The 19,823-nt window shown below is 46.2% G+C and overlaps 1 protein-coding gene across 1 annotated transcript in view; it reads left to right on the forward strand.

The window, feature by feature from the left end:
* Positions 1 to 19,823, forward strand: part of LOC122794867 (protein ABHD1-like) — a 406,644-nt gene that overhangs the window by 311,109 nt on the left and 75,712 nt on the right. The window lies entirely within an intron of this gene.

A 19,823-nucleotide genomic window follows, 5' to 3' on the forward strand; every position in this document is an offset into this window, starting at 1 on the left:
TAAGACCAATATTTAAAAAAAATTCCTAGATTTCCAGATATTTATTCTTCATTATTTTTGGTATTCTCCCTAGTCCTGTGTTAACAGGTTGAAAGCTTTTGAAAGCAAATACTCTTGTATAATGTTTGTTTCTTCTGAAAAGTTTACAAAACAAAAAGACCAAAGATATTACTTCTGTCATAAAAAATATTACATAGAAAATAAACTGAACTTGAGCTTTTAAGACTATAGCAAACTTATAACATAGATTGTGACACATCCAAGGCTAGCTGAAACTGGTTTTAGTTGCCTGAATCCTCTCCGTTGGAAGTTGTTTTCTATCTGGCAGTTTAGCATGGCATCTGAACTTGTTTTCATTTGGTCTTCAACCTGTGGGACATGGATCCGGGACGGATCCAACTAGGCTGCATTTCTCCAGCTTCGGATCCGAGCTCCAAGCTCCTCCCATATTCATAATGCCCCTGTCTCATTTCTCCCTTCAGGTCTCATTTGCTGTGTCTAATGTGAGCATCATGGTCCATGCCGTTAGTGATTTTGGGGGGTAAATTTTGGGGTATTTAGCTAATCCTCATCCTTTTCTATCTCCCATTTTACTTTTCTTACTTCTCACGCTCAGGCGTCGGTACTTTAAAAAAAAAAACTTTGCCTACTTTCTATTCCCCTCACTATCTCTCATGTGTGTGTGTGTGTGTGTGTGTGTGTGTGTGTGTGTGTGTGTAGGTGAGTGGTTTGGGTTCTCTCTCTCCATCCCCATGGTGGAGACATCCAAACTGGGATTCAGAAAGTGCACAGAGTGTGGTCATCAGCTTTCTCCAGTGGATGGCCACACTCTCTGCGTAGTTTGCTTGGGGATGCAGCACCTCGATTCCTCCTGTTTGATCTGCATGGGTTTCAGTCCCCATGCATTGAGCAACAGGAGGAATAAGCTCATCCTTAAGGGCCTCCTCCTTCCACCCTCAGTGGAGGCCCAAGCTGCTTCAGCAGCTTTGGCTGCTTCTACTGCTTCTACTGCTCCCTCCACCCCGGCCTCTGGGACTCAACCTCCCGCCAAGAGGACCGGGGACAGAGAGAGGCGTAAACATAGGGACTGGGATAGGCCAAGGAAGCGGTCTCCCGAGCACTCTTCCTCTGCTGAGCCTGCGGCAAAATCTCACCTGGCTGCTAGCTCGGGTTCACCCTGCCTCCGTTCCCCTTGCTTCACCCCGGAGCCGGAGGTGGCTTGGGTATGCTCTCCTGTGTAGCGCCCCCCCCCCACCACCTCTTTAGGCCGGTGTCGGTGGCCTCTTCCTCCAGGTCCACCCGCAGCCTCTCCAAAGCCAAGGTCGACAGGATGATGTGGAGATTCATCTGCACGTAGATTCAGATGGGAGTCTTGCCTGCCCCCTCCCCCTCCAGGCTGGGGGCATGCAGTCTGCATTTGTCCCAATCACTCCTCTGATCCGACCCCCGGTTTTGGAGTATTCGGGTCCGAGGCCCCTTGGCATCGAGGGGTTGGCACCGATGATACCCTGTACCTCGAAGCCGGCCATTGCCCTGAGTGCTTAGAGCAGACCAGCTCTTGGAGCCATGACCTAGGCACTAGATCCGATGTGGTGGTGTCGGTGCCAAGTTTTTCAGAGACGAGCTGCCCACTCAGAGTCTCAGTGCCTGGAGGTTTGGTTCCAGCTCCCCAGTTGGTTTAGAGGATTACGGACCTGGTCATGGTTCCAGCTCCAGGGGTGCGTTCTCCTTCTGCTTTCATTGTGGTGGAGAGGGTCCTCTCGATTAAATTGAGATCCTTGATGCTTTCATCCTCAGAGTCCATCCTGGCTCCCTCTGTGTGTGGTCCAGATTCCACCATCCTGGCCCCTCAGGGATAGCCTGCTGCCTCTCTGCCCCCAGGGATTTCCCCCACAGAAACAGATTGACATTTTCGAGTCCTCCCCAGAGACTCCCCATGAGGAGGTTCCTCGAAAACACAGGTGTAAAAAGAGACACTTAGACTCCTCACTGGAGTCCCTCACAGAGGACACCGACTTGGAGGAACGGGAGAGTTCTCCCAGGTCACCCCCAGAGACATTATGGAGATTCTTCACCAGTGAGAGGGGGTGGTCTGCCCAAAAACCCAACCCTAACAAGTCAGTGTTCCTGGAGGCATTTGTGTCTCCTCCCACATATCCCCTGCTGGATCTCATTACATCTCAGGCATGGAAGGAGCCCAACACAGTGCAGCCTGTCCCCAAATGCCCTGATAAGATTCTCAGTGCCCCATTGGATAGACCACACTGGATAATGGGATCCCCTGTTGATGCCATGGTGGTGGTGGCATCCACCAAAAAGGAGCTGTCACAGGAGAGCTCCATGGTCCACCTGCTGGACTGGGAGGACCATGGACCATTTTGGGAAGCAGGTCTACACTTCAGCAATGTTCTCGCTACATGCTCTGAACTACATGGCACATGTGATTAGACTTCAGTGAGACCTAGTTTAAGAGATCACTGAGTCTGCCTCAGGGTCCATGTTGGCAGAGAATAAAAAGGTTTTCTCTTTGCGGATGGCCACCCTCACCTCCATTGCCAACACCTCTATGCGGCTTCTTTCTCATGCTTCTGAGGTCACAGCTAGAGCTGCCGGAACAGACATTACCATTAGGCATCATGCCTGACCCAGACTCTGTGCCTTCTCAGAGCCCTTTAAGGCATCCTTTACAAATGCCCCATAAGATGGTTCCACTCTGTCTTTAAAGTTGGTATGTGATGCATTGGTCCAGAGGGAGAAGGGGGAGAAAATTCTGTCTGCCGTCGGAATCCGCTTCTCAACCCCTCAATGAACCTTCTCCACGAATCAGCAAGAGGCAAAGAAGATGTAGTGAAGTCTCAGGGCTATTCCTAGGATGCACATGGCTCTCCTTCTCCCAGAGGCAGAGTGGGATTTGACAGACGCCACCCTCGTGGCAGAGAGGGGGTCCAAGGAACCATGGGTCTCTGGATTCCTTCCTGGACAGGCCCATACAACAGTCCTGAAGGGTTTCCTGGCTCCTTGCCTCTCGAGGCAGTCGGAGGATGACTTTCACTACACCCAATGGCCTGGGAGTCTATCACAGATGATCATTGGGTGTTGTAGATCATATCCAGAGGATATTCAATCCCCTTCATTCATACACCACTCCCTCCCAAACACCTCCCAGACATTCCACCCATGCAAAGAGAGGAGACAACAGTGGAAATTTCCAAGCTGCTCAAAAAGCAAGTCATCCAGCTAATCCCCCCCCCCCCCAGACCAGTCCGGATCAGGCATCTATTCCAGATTAATTTTAGTGCCAAAGACGATGGGGGACTTAAGACACATTCTGGATCTTTCGACCTTAAATCTGTTGATTGCCAAGGCAAAATTCCATATGGTCACGCTCCAGTCTGTCCTGCCTTTCCTGCAGGAGAATGACTGGAAGTGCTTGGTAGACCTTCAGGACATGTACTACCACATCCAAATGGACAGACACTGTTGGAGGTTCCTCCACCTCCAGCTGGAAGCCAGTCATTACCAGTTCAGAGCACTAGCCTTTGCTCTCAGCACAGCCGCCAGGGTGTTCACCAAAGTGATGGCAGTGTTAGCGGCTCATCTGTGGCTGCAGAGTGTCCAGGTCTTCCCCTACCTGGATGATTGGCTCCTTTCCGCCCCCTCCAAGCATTGACTCTGCCAAGCCAGGGATTCCCTTCTCCAGGCACCCCACCAGTTGGGCATAACCATAAATCTCAAAAAATCCCTGTTGAATCCAGTTCAAGTTCTGGAGTTCATTGGATCTCGGTTGGACACTGTTCAGACCAAGGTTTTTCTAACTCCAGACAGACTTCAGTCCCTCAAACAACATGTCTTGTGTATCCTTCAAGCTCAATCGCCTACAGTGGAATTGGTCTTACAGGCATTGGGATCCATGGCAGCCACAATCACCGTCATGCCCATGGCCTGGCTGCACATGAGGGTGCTTCAATGGAGTCTTGCAGTCCAGTGGTCTCTTCTAGTTCTGCTGTTGTCCCATCATGTTCGCCTATCTTGACATGCAGGGATTCTCTCCTATGCTGGATTTGATCCCCAGATCTTCATCACGGTCACCCATTTATTCTTCCTGCCCCACTGACCATGGTGACCAAGGACACCTCCCTACTTGAGTGGGGGGCATTCCTTGGGAAGGGCAGTCCAAGGCACTTGGTCTTCCCTAGAGACTCAATTACATATCAACGTCCTGGAGATGAGGGCAGTGCTCCTAGCGTTGCAAGCTCTTCATGCCCATCTTCCTCTAGGGGTGATTGCCATCCAGACAGACAATATGTCTGTAGTCTGGTACATCAACAAGCAGGGATGAACCAGGTCTTATCCCCTGTGTCACAAAGCCATGAGAGTGTAGGAATGGGTGATCTGTACTGGCTATTTTCTGGTAGCAACGCACATTCCAGGGAGGTCCAACATCCTAGCAGACAGGCTCAGCAGGTCTATCCTGATGCCTTATGAGTGGTCTCTGAATGCTTCAGTAGCGAAGCAGATCTTTCTAAAGTAGGGTCAGCCTTGCTGTGATCTCTTCGCCTCTCCTTCCAATGCGAAGTGCAGTGAGTTTTGCTCTCTGAACCCCTCCCCACCGGGAAAAGTCCCCAGAGATGCTCTGGTTCATGCTTGGCCCTCCCATTTTCTGTATGCTTATTATCCTCTTCCTTTTATCCCAGAATTCCTTCAGAAAGCTTAACGGCTGGAGAGTTCAGTCATCCTCATTACTTCATTCTGGCCTCACCAAGTATGGTACCCTTCCATGTGGTCTCATGTAGTATGTCCTCCCTGGACATTAGATCCAGCTCTGGATCTGATCTCTCATCCCTTAAGGATTCAAAACCCATATCTGGTCAATCTGAAGCTCCCTGCTTGGCTGCTCCAATTCCCATGATAATTAGGACTTCTGGGTTGTCTTCACTGGTCAGGAAGATATTCGTTGTGGCTCATAAATCTTCTACCAGGAAGGTTTATTCTAGCAAGTGAAAACTATTTTCTATTTGGGCATTTCAGAGTGATTTAGACCCTTTACTGCCCCAGTTCTAGCTATTCTAGAGTTTTTGGCGGGTATATTTCAACAAGGTGCCAGCTTTTCTACGGTTTAAGATCCAACTGGCAGCTATATCTAACCTTTATGTAGGAGATAATTTGGCTTCTCTAGCTTCTTCTAAGCACTGCAAAGCCTTTTTGAAAGGTACCTTTCTACTTAGGCCACCAATCAAGGAACCAATGCCCCCTTGGGATCTCACACTGGTTCTTCAAGCTTTAGTTTCTTCCCCTTTTGAACCTGCAGCTTTGGTGGATCTGTAATTCTTTCCGAATTTCCAAAATAAGGGGGAGTACAAGTTACACTTGTTGGATGTTCATCGACAGTTACGGTTTTACTTGCATAGAACAAAATCTTTCCATAAGTCTGACCAACTCTTTGTCTCCTACTCCAAGCCCTTTTTAGAGAAACCTGTATCAAAGGTCACCATTGCTCACTGGATCTCTCAGTGTATAATTCTGGCATATTCAGCGAAGAGATTATCTCCGCCAGGTCACATTAAGGCATATTCTACTAGATCTATGGCTACTTCAGCTGCCTTCTGGTCAAGAGATTCTTTGGATGAGATATGCTGTGCTGCTTCGTGGGCATCTTCACATACTTTCATTTCCCACTACAAGATGGATCTTCTATCCATAAGCAAAGTGTCCTTTGGCTCCAGAATATCCTTCCATGAGGGCCTCCCAGGAGTTTGGTAGCTGGGGCCTCTGTCCCACAGTTTGAAGACCAAATGAAAACAACAACTTCAGATAAAGAAGTTATATACTCACCATAACATTCCATCTGAGTTGTTACTTATCATTTGTCTTCAACTGTCCCTCCCCCTTCTCCCTGCCTTACGTGGGCTGTGTGGTGGTCTGGCTGAAAAAGACATGACCTTTTCTTTGGCATAACTGGTTATTTCTTATGATACTATATGGGTTATTGTGCCAAGGGCTAAGGCATTGAGTCAGGTTGGGATGCTATGGTAGACTCCAAACTTGATCTGAAGGAAGGAAGGAGACGGGGGCATTATGGGTAAGGGAGGAGCTTGGAGCTCAGATCCGATGCTGGAGAAATGCGGCTGAGTTGGATCCATCCTGGATTCGTGTCCCACAGGTTGAAGACAAATGAAAAGCAACAACTCAGATGGTACATTATGGTGAGTGCATAAATTCTTTATTTAGCCAAGTGGATAGAAGCTATGGTTTCTTCTTGTAGTCCTGGGTTAGATTTCCTTTCTCCCCTTACAAAGTATATGACAGAAGTAGTTACTTAACCAAATAGTGTTTCTAGGTTACACATGAAAAGATGCTCTTGTGCCTATTAGAGTTATTAAGTAAGCGACCAACAACTAAGCAGCAGTCCATAAGGGGACATTTATATGTGATTAGGTGGTACTCTAAGTAATGCCACCAGTTTGTGCCCCCACAGTTTTTAGAGGACAAGGGCCAAAATAAGTCCTCTCAGAGTTAAGGACTGAAACAAAGTCTTCAAATTAAGCAAAACTATTTAATATGTATATAATAGCTAATTGCTGTATCAAACACCTGTGCTAAACTGTAGCAAAGAACTATACTAGTTTTGTGCTAGTTCACTAAATGCTATTTAGACATAAAAAGGATCTTCAAGGTAAGCAATGGTCTGTTATGTGACTACTTAATAGTACTTAATTAAACTGTGTCATGCACCTATGGGTCTTCAAGGTAACCAATGACCTGTAATGTGACTACACAATAGTTCTCCATTAAACTGTGTCAGACACCTTTGCTAAACTCTGTGCTACAGATGTTCTTCGTGTTTCAATGTTGCAGTCATCACATTTGGGTTATCCCTGCCAGGGTAGCCCTCAGTCGGCCCGAATACCAGAGGCTTAGTATTTCTGCATCGGTTGCCATCACTCCAGGACTGATGTCAGGATGTCAGTGGTATAAAACAAAGCAGCTGATGCCATTACATCAGTCTTTCTTGCCAAGGAGCCCGAAGCACAAGCAGTTTGCACGAGTGCCAATCGGCCGCTACCTGCGTTTTCATTTCTGAATTGAAGTTGAAGTCTTCTAAAGCTAAGTACCCTGTTGAGGATCGTTTTTTCTTGCTCTAACCGATGTCAGAAAAAGTTAACAACTGTCTCGCCTGTGGAAAGCAAATACCACACCAAGACTTTCATTCTTACTGTGTCACTTGCTTAGGCCCAGACCACAACGTCCCTCGCTGTCGCTTTTGTGCTTTGTTCAACGCCAGAACTATACATCATCAGGCCCTTATTGTAGCTAGATATTTTCTCTCTCAGTCCTTGAATTCTGATATGGCTTCAGTAAGCCATCCAACAGCAGATCTTCTGAAAAAACATAAGGATAAAGACAGAGACAGACCGCACAGGTCCAAACCTACCGAAGATGCTTCCGTTAAGCTAGTCGTCAGTTCTCCGGTCCTCAATAAGGCACTTTCGCAGCCCCTGATGCCCGCTTCTATGGATTCTCAGGCTGCTACCGTGACCCTTTCAGAGTCCGGTATGCCGTGAAACTCTTCATCGAGTAAGAATCCTGCAGATGTCTCTACCTTGGATAGGTCCGGATCCCCTGAGCAGGCAGTGGCTTTCGAGGAAGTACTTCACACTACCGATTCTCGACACAGACTGACTACTTCTTTCGTTTTTAAGGCCCAGGGTACAAACCACACCCAAGAAACTGACGACCCAATCTCAGGCACCTGCTTCCTTGCCTCAGTCTCAAATGCTTAAAATGGCGGAAGACCTTATAATGCTGATCAGGGGAAGCCAGGCTACCCCTTCCAAAAGAAAAAGAGGTTTGTCCCCAGTAGTCTTATCTGAACAGGAGTCCGAAGACTCTGATGCATCTGAATATGAAGACATGCACTGAATATGAAGACATGCAACCCCTCTCTGCTTATGAGGATTCTGATGCAGAGGAATCCATTCCTTCAGCCTCTCCACCAATGACTTTTCCTTTGGGGAAACCCTACATACTTTAAGGGAGCATTTCCAATGGGAATGTCAGGACTATCCTCAGTCTAAAAAGAGATTCAGGGAATTCTTAGATCTTCCTCTGGCCATTCCTCCTGTCCTGGATGTTGTGGATAATGTTTTTATGGAATCCAGTATGACTCATGACACCCTCCCTCCTGCTCCCAGGAAACCTGAGAGGTACTATAGAGTCCCTGACTCTCACAAATTTATTTTCAAAAATCCAACTGCTGACTCCATGGTTATTTCTCAAGGGCCTAAAGGAATTAAAGCAACTTCTGCTAAGAATCCCACCCCCTCAGATAGGGATTCCCGAGCACTAGACAGATGGGGTACAAAAGTATACACCTCTGCTACTATTTTTGTTAGAGCACTGAATTGTCAGTTCCATATGCTAAAATTTCAGCAACATACCATGGAACTCCTCAAACAAAAATATCATCTTTTCCTGCTTTTGCAGAAAATAAAGAGCTACAAGAGTTAATGCATTCTGCACACCTTACAATGTGGTTTTGATGCGCTAGAAACATCTTGCAGGGCAGCAGTCACTGGTTCTGTCTTTAGAAGGCATGCTTGGCTTAAGGAACAGTCCTTTCCAGACCATGTCAAATCCAAATTATTGGACGCTTCCTTGCATAAAGACAACTTATTTGGCACCAAGGCAGAGGAGGTCTTAAAAAAGATAGAAAAAAAAGCTAAATCTGTGCAGACAGTTAAGAACTTCTTGCAGGTCCAGCCACCCAGGTTCAGTAGGCATTGCCCCCCCCCCCAAGCACTGGTCCTTTCTTGCCCCCTCCAGGTCAGCTCAGCCCAGACCCCAGGGAAGCAGGCCCCCAGACAGCAGCCCCAGGGAATGCAGAGATCTAAGCAATTGAGTTCCTCCTCTTCAAAACCAGGGAGTGCTAAGCCACCCCCTCATGGTAAGAAACCATAATGCTTTCCACTTCCACCCCCTCCCTCTGCTCACCTGCTCTTGCCCCTAGGAGGAAAACTCTCCTTCCACGCAAGCACCTGGGCCACCATTGCCAATGACTGCTGGGTCCTCAACATAGTATCCCAGGGATACAAATTTTATTTCTGCACTCTACCAACCCCAAAAGGGTTCCCAGATCTACCCCCAAACCAGTGGGCAGAGGCCAAAAAGCAAGTACTTTCCCTGCTTTCTGTGAGGGCAATAGAGAACATTCCTGCAGAACAGATAGGCCAAAGTTTCTACTCCAGACTCTTCCTGGTACCCAGAAAAGAGGGCACCTGACGCCCCATTCTCAATCTATCCATTCTAAACACCTTTTTGGTGATACCAAAATTCAAAATGTTCAACCTCCAGCAACTACTACGTATGGTCTCCAAGGATGCTTGGTTAGCCACTTTAGGCCTAAAAGAGGCCTACCTACACATCCCAATCATTGAATAAAGCAGGAAATATCTAGGTTTCAGGGCAGTAGCACTGCACTTTCAGTTCTCTGCACTTCTCTTTGGCTTATCCACTGCTCCTAGAGTTTTCACAAAATGTCTGGCTCCTGTCATTGCTTTTTGCAGGCAAAGAAGTATTTAAATTTACCCATACTTAGACGACTGCCTGATTCAGGCAGACAGTCAGGAAAAGCTGCTAAAGCACCTGACCTTTGTAAAGGACCTACTGACCTCCCTGGGTATACTATCAACGAAAAGAAATCCAAACTAGTGCCCACCCAAAAAATTATATTCCTGGGAGCAAGCCTGGACACAGCATCCCAGATGGCATTCCTTACACCAGAAAAACAAACCTACCTGACAGCCTACTTCTCTCAACTAGCCACCAGACCCCAGTTATCCACAAGGAAAATCCTGCAAACTCTGGGGTTCATGGCTTCTTACATTCTACAGATTCCATATGCCAGACTGCATATAAGGAAACTACAATGGTACCTAAAAAGCCTTTGGTGTCAACACTCTCAAGACCTGGAAACTCTTATACCAATGATACCTTGTTTAAGGAAAGATTTCCTTTGGTGGGCAGTAGCATGCTACCACAACAAGGGACTACCCTTCTCAAAACCCCACTCCGCCCAGACCCTCACCACAGACACATCGGACTATGCCTAGGGTTCACACATGGATGGCAGGTGAATACAGGGCCAATGGATCCCACATCAAATACATCTGCACATCAATCCGACAAATCACTGGACCCACCACGATGGATAAAACAGCAAATTTATTTTATAACAGAACAAGCGCTTTCACGCACCTAACTAGTGCGCTTCATCAGGTTACTCATCAGGTTACAGGTTGCACATCAACCAAAAAGAGATGTTAGCTGTCCAGCACGCACTGAGAGCTTTCAGTCCCCTACTCTCCCTGGGGCCTCTTTTGATTAAAGCAGACAACACCACTGTGATGTGGTATATCAACAAGCAGGGAAGGACTCACTCGTACCCGCTTTGCAGGCCCGCCATGACCCTTTGGCACACGGCCTCAGCCATGCAACTACACCTGATAGCACAATTTCTGCCAGGCTCTCTAAACTCTCTGGCAGATAACTTAAGCAGAAATCTTCTGGACCCATGCAAGTGGCAGCTAGACCAAAGAACCTTCACCCTTGTAACTCAGAAATGGGGCACCCTGAAGGTCGACCTCTTTGCTTCCCATTCCAACCATCAGCTCAGCAAATTCTGCACCAGGGAACCTCACTGCAAGGCCTGGAAAGTGGATGCTCTATCCTTCCAGTGGGTCAACCTCTCGGTCTATGCTATCGCTCATTACAAGGGTACTGCTCAAAATAAGGGAGGAATAACCAAAGACAATCCTGGTTGCCCCAGACTGGCCACGCCAGCACTGGTACCCACTGCTGCGCAGCCTCTCACCTCTAACACCATGGAATCTCCCTCAGATCCCAACACTCCTGACCCAGAGGGATGGAGAATTCATGCACCCCCAATTGCAGACCTTCAATCTGGCAGCCTGGCTTATTCCCTGACCACTGCACAAGCTGCCAATCTCAGCAAACAACTTCTAGATGTTATACGTGAGGCCAGACACCCTAGCACTAGAAAGTCTTATGCTGACAAATGGAAAAGGTTTTGCACCTGGATACAGGTTAAGGGAGCCGGGATGACACAGCCCTCCCTACCTCTCATCCTGGATTACCTTGCTGACCTACTACACAGGGGTCTATCCTTTTCTTCTATTAAAATTCATGCCTCTGCTATCTCTGCTCATTTCAGCACAGACCCACCTCTTTTCTCTCACCCTGTCATCAAACAGTTCCTAAGAGGGGCTAACAACTTGAGGCCACCCAGAAGAGCACCTACCCCAGCTTGGGACCTAAACTTTGTGTTGGAAAAGCTCACTCTGCCCCCCTTTGAACCAGTAGCTTTATCAGTGTTAAATTTCCGCTCTTGGAACACTACTAAAGCTGCTGGTTCACAGGGGGGCAGCAGCAGCTGCTGCTGCCCCCCTTTGAACTAGCAGCTTCAGCAGTGTTAAAGTTCCTCTCTTGGAATACAGCCCTGCTTCTGGCCATCACTTCAGCAAGAAGAGTATCCGAGCCCTTCATCATTTTCCATGCTGACAGGGTCTCTCCCTCAGGACTAACCCATCCTTCATGCCAAAAGTGGTGTCCAGTGTGGCTCTCAACGAATCCATTGATTTACCCACCTTTTTTCCTAACCCACAAAACAAGGGGGAAATGATTCTGCACTCTCTAGATGTGCACAGACAGCTCAGATTCTACCTAGACAGAACAAAATCATTTAGAAAGACTGATCAATTGTTAGTCAGCTTTGCTGGAGGAACAGAGGGCAAGGCCATATTCAAGCAAACCATTTCCAAATGCACACTGCATCCATTTCTGCTACAAGCAACACAGGAAACCTCCCCCCAAGGGGGTCAGGACACATTCTACCAGAGCAACCTTCACCTCTGCAGGTTTCCTCAGAGGGGTCCCCACCAGGGACATCCTGGAGGCTGCAACATGGACATCTGTTCATACCTTCACCAAGCATTACCACCTGCCTATCTTCTCCAAATCCAGGGCAGGCTTTGCTACCGCAGTCTTGCAGGGCATCCTAGCCAGCCCCCAGTTTTCTTGACTGCCTCAACCCTTTTCTTCAGTTTTGGGAATCAATGCAAATGTAATGACTGCAACAGTGAAACATGAAGAACATAGTACAGTTGTGTACACTTAACATAAATGTAGATGTCTGAGTGTATTCACTGTTGCAGTCCTGGTTTCCCTCCCTCCATCCCCCTTATCTCTCTCTCAATCTCTCTCTCTCTCTCTCCTTACAAGGAACGTTTGGTATTTACTTTCTACTGGCAGTGTTCTTCCACCATAACGTAGCTCCCTCTTGGGAGCTACTGACAGTTAGGGCAAGAAAAACTGATGTAATGGTGTCGGCTGACTTGTTTTACACCACTGACGACCTGACATCAGTCCTGGCTTGACAGCAACCGATGCAGAAATACTAAGCCTCTGGTATTCGGGCCGACTGAGGGCTACCTTGGCAGGGATAACCCAAATGTGATGACTGCAACAGTGAATACACTCGGACATCTACATTTATGGTAAGTGTACACAACTGTACTTTTCTAATGCACAAACACTGACTGACTGTCATATAAGCTTATCAGTGCTACTTGCAGAGACCAGCCAGCCTCAGTTCTTCATTGATAACCATGCTGCATCCTTCTGCCCTGCCCTTCCTACAGCTCTGGGTAATGTGTCAGCACAATCTGAACATAATGGTGTTAGTTATTTTTATTTTAGACTAACTCAAGCTAGGGAGCTTACTTCATAGTTGTGTAAGTCCCTGGTTAACCTTGTCTAGCAGTACCCTGATCCTGAATAACATCTGTTGTAAGGGGGTAAGAAGAGAATATGTGGGGTCTTCTGTACAATAAGTGAAGCATTTTTTTTACTGTAGGCTTAGGGAACTAACTGTTGGCAGCCTGGCAAAGCTACAATTCATGAAATGCTTTCCCCTAATGCTAACATATATATGATACTTCATTTGTAACACAAGCAGATGCCCACATTTTCCATTTAGCTGATTGTTTTGCATATGTTGTTATAGTCTCGATTATTGTTTCCCAGTACATTCAGTATGATGGCTTTATCTCTTGGTTCAGTAAGGTGCATTTCCACGGAAGACCATCTCTCTGAAACTTGTTAACCTATCCTGAGGTGCTGCCTTGTAGTAGGTTGTATTTGTTAATGGGTCCAAAATGTAAAGTCCCCCCATGGGTAGTCTGGAGTGCTTGATACCTTCCCCAACACTCACACAATCCATGCAATCATCTCAGGTCTTTAGGCTTTTTCTTTTTTCCCTTAGTTTTACAGAAGTGAAGTTTTTCTGTGAAACATTATCTTATCGCACCAAACCATAACTTTTTGCTCTTTTGAGTTTTGCTTCTGTATACTTCTAGAAACTGTAAAAAAGTCTTTTGGCTTTTCCCGGTTAGGGGTCACCACAGCACAATTCCAGTCCACTAATGATTGGCAGTGGATTTTTACAGTGCTGAGTTGCCAGCCTGATGCCCAGCCTTCAAAGAAGGCACACCCACACCTACCTGCATGTCTTTAAATGTCACTCGACTGCGGGGAGGACATGCAGACTCCACACAGAAGGCGCTCCAGCCAAGAATCAAACGGGAGAACCTCTTGTTGGGAGGTGACAATGCTAACCACTGCACCACTGTGGCCTACTTCTAGAAAATGTATTATGTGAAGTTGTTCAGTCTTGCTGTTCATTCTTTACTGATGGGTTCAGAGCCTTTCCCTTGGCTCCGATACGGCCAATTGCAAAGCTCGAGGTCTTCAAATAGCTGGAGGACAAGTCCCTATCCCATGATGCACCTGGAATTACTTCAGATCTAGTTTGCCACTGCAACAGATCAGTGGTTCTGATTTAGCTTGGGTCAGTTAAGCTGTTTTTTTTTCATTGCTTTCTTATTGAAAATTTTTTCTAGTTAGATAATTAGAATAGTTTAGAATTCTTGATAAAGCTCTTATAGCTTTTCAGTGTGTTTTCCCTTCCCATTTAGTGTGCTTTAACAAATTTATAGTTGGCCTCTTTTAGGCCTAGTTTAACAGTTGTTTCTCAACTTTCAGTGTGTTATTCAGTGACCTTTTGTCACAACTTCTACTGTTCTCTTAGATAGTTATAGTCATTTGCTGTGTGGTCTGTCTAGCCTGTTTTATAGATAAGGCTTAGTGCCTTGTTACTGTTGAAGTTGTAGTTTATAGTAAACCTTAGATAATTTAGATAAGGTTGGTTCTTAGCAGCTGTCTCCTTACTTTTGCATAGTCTGCTTGGATTTTCTTATTGTGTGATATCACATTTCATAGGTTCATAGGTTCATACTAGGCTATCTGCCCTAGGGCATTTATAAGCCTAGCCAGAATGTGTTTGGCTTTCGCCACCCATTTTAAATTTATTTTGCTATGCCCTTTTTCGAGGTTAGTATACTGTGCCTCTGTCTAACAGTGACACAGAAGTGATACCCGGGGTAAACCTACGATCTCCCATCCACTCATCAAGATTCCTCTTGAAGAGAGTCAATGAGGGACTCTGCCTAACCTGGACTGGGATTTTATTCCAGAGTGAAGGGAGCCTCTGGGTTATGAATCTGTCCCTCCAGCATGTCCTATTTATTTCAGTGCTGAGGTTCAAGTCTCTTGACCGCATAGCTCGATGGGATTTGGATTTTCTGAGGTGCAGCATTTCCATTAATTCCGGGTTGGACATGGCTTTATACGCCAGGCACAGATCGCTGAACAGGCGGTATGCCACTGAGTAGAGCTGGAGTTTCTTTAACCGGGCAGCATATGGCATCTGTTTGAGCCCTTTGATCCTCTTGGTGAGGTACTTTTGGGGTCTTTCCAGTTGCTGCAGGTGTCTGGTAAGGTACATCCCAAAAGGGGCATTGTACTCAATTATGGGCCTGATGAGGGATGAGTAAAGAGGCACGATGACCTCCCCTGATCTAGATGTGAATCCCTTCATGATTAGGTGGGCTATATAAAATGTTTTTCTAACCACTTTGGCCACGTGGTTGTCAAATGAGAGATTGCTATCAACTTGGGTCCCCAGGTCCTTAATTACTTCTTCTGTACTTAATGGATTACCACCTATATGGTAATTTGTGGGCACTTTGTTTTTGCCAAAGGGGATGACTATACACTTTTGGCATTTAGCTTGATGCCATGGCTCTGGCACCAGTTGTCTGTTTCTATGAGGCCCTTTTGGAGGATGCTTGTGTCGGCTGGAGAGTCGATTATGGCGCCCAGTTTGCAGTCATCTGCGAACTTGGTCAGCCACAGTCCTTCCGTGTTGGCCTGCACCTCCGAGAAATATATACCGAACAAGAGAGGTCCCAGGACTGAGCCTTGTGGGACACCACTTGTAACTGGTTTGAGTCTGACATGGCTCCAGCAATTCTAACCATGTGGGTTCTGTTCTTGAGCCAGTTTGCAATCCATCTAGTGACATAGGGGTTTATATTTAAGCTGGTGAGCTTATCTATAATGCCCGAGTGGGGTATTGTATCGAAGGCTTTGCGAGGTCCAGGTAGGCTGTGTGGACCACCTTCCCCTCGTCAATGGCGTTGGTGACTGTTTCAAAGAAATCAACCAGGTTTAAGAGGCAGGATTTGCCCTTAACAAAGCCGAACTGGGTAGGATCCAGTGTTTGTAGGTCTCCAATATCTTTATTTATGAGGTCCATGATGATCCTTTCCATAGCTTTGCAGACCAAGCTAGTCAGGCTTATGGGGCGATAGTTTCCAGGATCTGTTGAGGCACCACCGTTATGGAGAGGGACCACTGTTGCTGTATGCCACTCTTTGGGCACATATCCTGTAGTAAGGCTGAGATTGAACAGTAGTTTTATGTTTGGGTTTAGCTCTTCTTGGAGTTCATGTAGGACGCAGCCCGGGACACCATCTGGTCCCATTGATGCTGTGTTTTTTTGCTTTGGAGAGGGCGGCTCTTACCTGAGCATCTGAGATGTCAGGGGGGCAGCACTCTGCTGGGATAGATATTTGCCCTTTTGGTGGGGGGTTTGCGCTGAACCTGTCAGCTAGGATGTTGGCAATGTCTGTGGGTTCGGTGTATTTCTTGTCATTTTGGACTAATTCTGAGCATATCTGGGAATTCCCACCCAGGTTCCTAACATAACTAAAGAAAGCCTTGTGATTATCCTTAGTGTTCTGTGCAATTTATCTCTCGAAGCTGGCCTTAGACAATTTTATGTGTGCCCGTAGTTTTTTGCTAATACTGATCAGTGATGCCTTCCCTTTTTGGGATTTTGCTCTATCATTTAGTAGCTTCCTCCTTCTATTGTATAGTTTGTTTAAGGCTGGGGTCCACCAGACAGGACGTCTGCCTTTGGAGGATTGGGTCTTGGTTTTATTTGGGATCGCATGATCCATGCATTCCTGAAGGTGTTCATAGAATGCGTTTATAAAGGATTCTGCGGTCTGGGCGTATTTTCCACAGGCCCAGGGGCTTTGAAGTATTCCACCTCAGTTTTGAGGAGTGTGAAATTTGCTTTAGAGAAGTTTTTCACTGTGGTTTTCTGGGCAGGGGTGGGGTCGAATGTGAATATCCAGTGAGATTAGTTTACGGTCTGATCTTACCAGTGAGGGATACACTTCTGGTCTGGAGCATAGAGTCCCCATGTTGGTGATGATCAGGTCCAGTATGTTTTCCCTCTTGTGGGAGTGGTAACAAGTTGTTCCATAGCATTTGAGTTTATAAATTCTAGGAACCTTTGGGCTAGGGTGTTGGAGCTAGAGTAATGCTCCCAGTCTATGTTTGGGTAGTTGAAGTCGCCCAATATAATGGTGTTTGGAGAGACCTTCATATTTTCCAGTGTTCTCAGGAAGGCCGAGTGGGGTTCCTGGGTTTGGGAGGGTGGCCTGTAGCAGGCTATAAACTGGAAGGCAGTTTTACCCACTGTTAGTTGCACATGGATAGTCTCTGATGCTTCGTGCTTTGCCACCAACCTGGAGGTGTGGGTATCTTTGATGAATATCGATACTCCCTCCTTTTGTGGTTCGGTCCAAGTTTTGGGGCAAAAGCATGGTATGAGGTATAACCTGGTAGTGCTGGGGTGCTCTCGGAGCCCTGAACCAGGTTTCTGTTACTGCACAGATATCGATGTTCTCCATGCTAAGGAGAGTTTCGAGTGCATGCATCTTGAGGTTTAGACTTCTGGCTTGAGTAGCATTACTCTTAGTTTCTTATCCCTTGTGATACCTATGGAGGTGGGTTTGTCTTTGAGCCTTGCCTAAAACGGCACTATGGGGTAGCAAGAGCCTTTGCCAATATCCGAAAGCCCAGGGGTGACAGGTGCAAGCCGTCCAAGCATCGTGGCTTGACGAGCATATCATCCCCAGCTGACAGGCATTGGATCCCCTTTGAATGACACCAGTACTTAGGCCAATTGTTGAAATTGATCATCTTGTCTTCATATTGTGGCATCATTCTTGGTGAGGGTAAGATGCTACTCAAGGTCAGGGTCATACCGCCTGGGCTACATGCTCAGAGAGCTCCTTTATGTCTCTTTTCATGTAGTCCAGGGAGGTACGTCTCAGGTCATTCACACCAGCATGGACAATGACTGAGTCATATTTGTACTTGCCTTGGAGTGACCTGAGTGCTTGTGTTATGTGGCGGATCCTAGCGCCCGACAGGCTGCTCACCGTGACCCTCTCCTTGTTCAGCCTGGTGAGCGGGACATCAGTGTGCCTGACGATAGAGTCACCTATTACAAGTGTATAAGGTGTGTTGTTTAGTCTTAAGGGCTGTGACTGTTTGGCACACTGGCTTTGTGAGATATGTGTTGCACATGTTTTGTTTTGGGGTAGCGGCTGCTTGGGTGTCTGCTTTGGAGGTCTCTGCTGCTTCGCAGATCTTTATTTAGAGCCTCAGTATGTTTTTGTGTGATTATGTGTTTGGTTTGCTGTCATGGTAGGTCTATGTGAGACTGGAATTGTAGTGAGTGTGGTTTCCTTCTCCTCCTGACTGGTTATGCCAGTACTGAGTTGAGAGAGCTTAGCCTCCAGTTTGGCTTAATGGTTGCATCTCTCACATGTGTTGGAATTTGTTGGGAGGAGGAGAGGGTTGTCTGTGTACATGAGGCAGTTGTAACATTGCCTCAAGATTCCCAGATTCACCAGCTGGACCGGAGGAGATTGACAACTGACCTTTGGACATGCTAGAATAATATTGGGAATTCCTTAATAATTGAAAACCAGGGCCAATGGGGAGTGAGGATGTAGTGCTTTTAATTTTTAGTGCTGACTTATATAATTGCTTTAGTGAGCAAGTGCCAGGTAAGTTAACTGCAATGTGTTACAGGTAACTTAAATGCAAAAACGACAAACAGTAACTTTCTTTCAAGTGAAACAAGGAATTAAGTACAGTAAGCAATGCAGATATCACTAGTGATCCACAGAAGCGCTGAGAAGCCGCGTGTTAGGTGGAATTAGCGTTCCAGGGAAATAACAAGCAAACAAACAACAAGCATATAAACAAAGCTAGATTCAGCAGGCCTGAATCTAGTCTATGCTACAGCAAACAAGGTGTACCAATTTCAGTAAGATACAGTTCAAATATTCAGGCACTATAAACCTTTAACCAGAAATTCCCAGCTCAGAAGGGCAGAGTCCAGCCTCTTCTCCCACAAGAGTGCAGACCACAAACCTTCTTAATGTAAAATAACTGGCCTGAAGCCCAAGTGCTTAAACCAGAACTAATACACTTTAAGAATAACAGACACTGGGCTCTCAATCAGCAGTTCCCAACTTAGAAGGATGAAAGCTACCTGTCCTGCCACCACAGTGCATGCCACAAACCTTCCTAATGTAAAACAACTGGTCTGAAGTCCAAGTGCTTAATCCAAAAGACTTAGAATGATAGCTACACTTTAATCAAGTTACTACCAAGCAGTAATAAATACAATTGAATACTTTAGAGAATGCCTGGATTAGTGCTCAAGTTACACAAACAAAGCTAGATCCAGCAGGCCCGAATCCAGTCTATGCCACAGCAAACAAGGCGCACCAACTTCAGTAAGAAGCAGTTCAGATATGCATGCACTATAAGCCTTCAACCAGAAATTCCCAGCTCAGAAGGGCAGAGTCCAGCCTCTCCTCCCACAAGAGTGCAGACCACGAACCCTCTTAATGTAAAATAACTGGCCTGAAAGCCCAAGTGCTTAAACCAGAATTAATACACTTTTAGAATAACAGACACTGAGCCCTCAATCAGCAGTTCCCAACCTAGAAGGATGTAAGCTACCTGTTCTGCCACTACAGTGCAGACCACAAACCCTCTCAGTGCAAAACAACTGGTCCAAAGCCCAAGTGTTTAAACCAAAAGGCTTATAATGAGTTACACCAAGCAGTAATAAATACAATTTAGTACTTTTAAGATGATGCAAAAGTAAAAAAAAGTAGGTAGAAACACAAGTACAGTAAAAGCAGATTAATTTTTTTTTTTTTTTTTCTGAACAAGTGCTGAGATCAAAGAAACAGATTTGAGTGCTGAAACTAGAAAACTGGCTAGTTATAAGAAAAAAAACTAAGCTAGAAGGCTTCCCTCCAATACAGAAGGGCTTGGGGGCTCAGAAGCCTACAAATAGTCTATACCACTTAACAGGAAAGGCAGGAAACAAGCTTAATTTTTTTTTTTTTTTTCTGTTTCCCAGATGCTCTCTTTGTACACAGTAGGAGTGCCTGAAATCAGAATATGATCTCACTGCACTCAGTTGAGTGAGCAAATGAGATGGGCCCAGAAGGAGTATCCAA

This window comes from Protopterus annectens, chromosome 2.part1, assembly GCF_019279795.1.
Source record: "Protopterus annectens isolate FY-2018-M chromosome 2.part1, PAN1.0, whole genome shotgun sequence".
Taxonomy (NCBI): Eukaryota; Metazoa; Chordata; order Ceratodontiformes; family Protopteridae; genus Protopterus; species Protopterus annectens.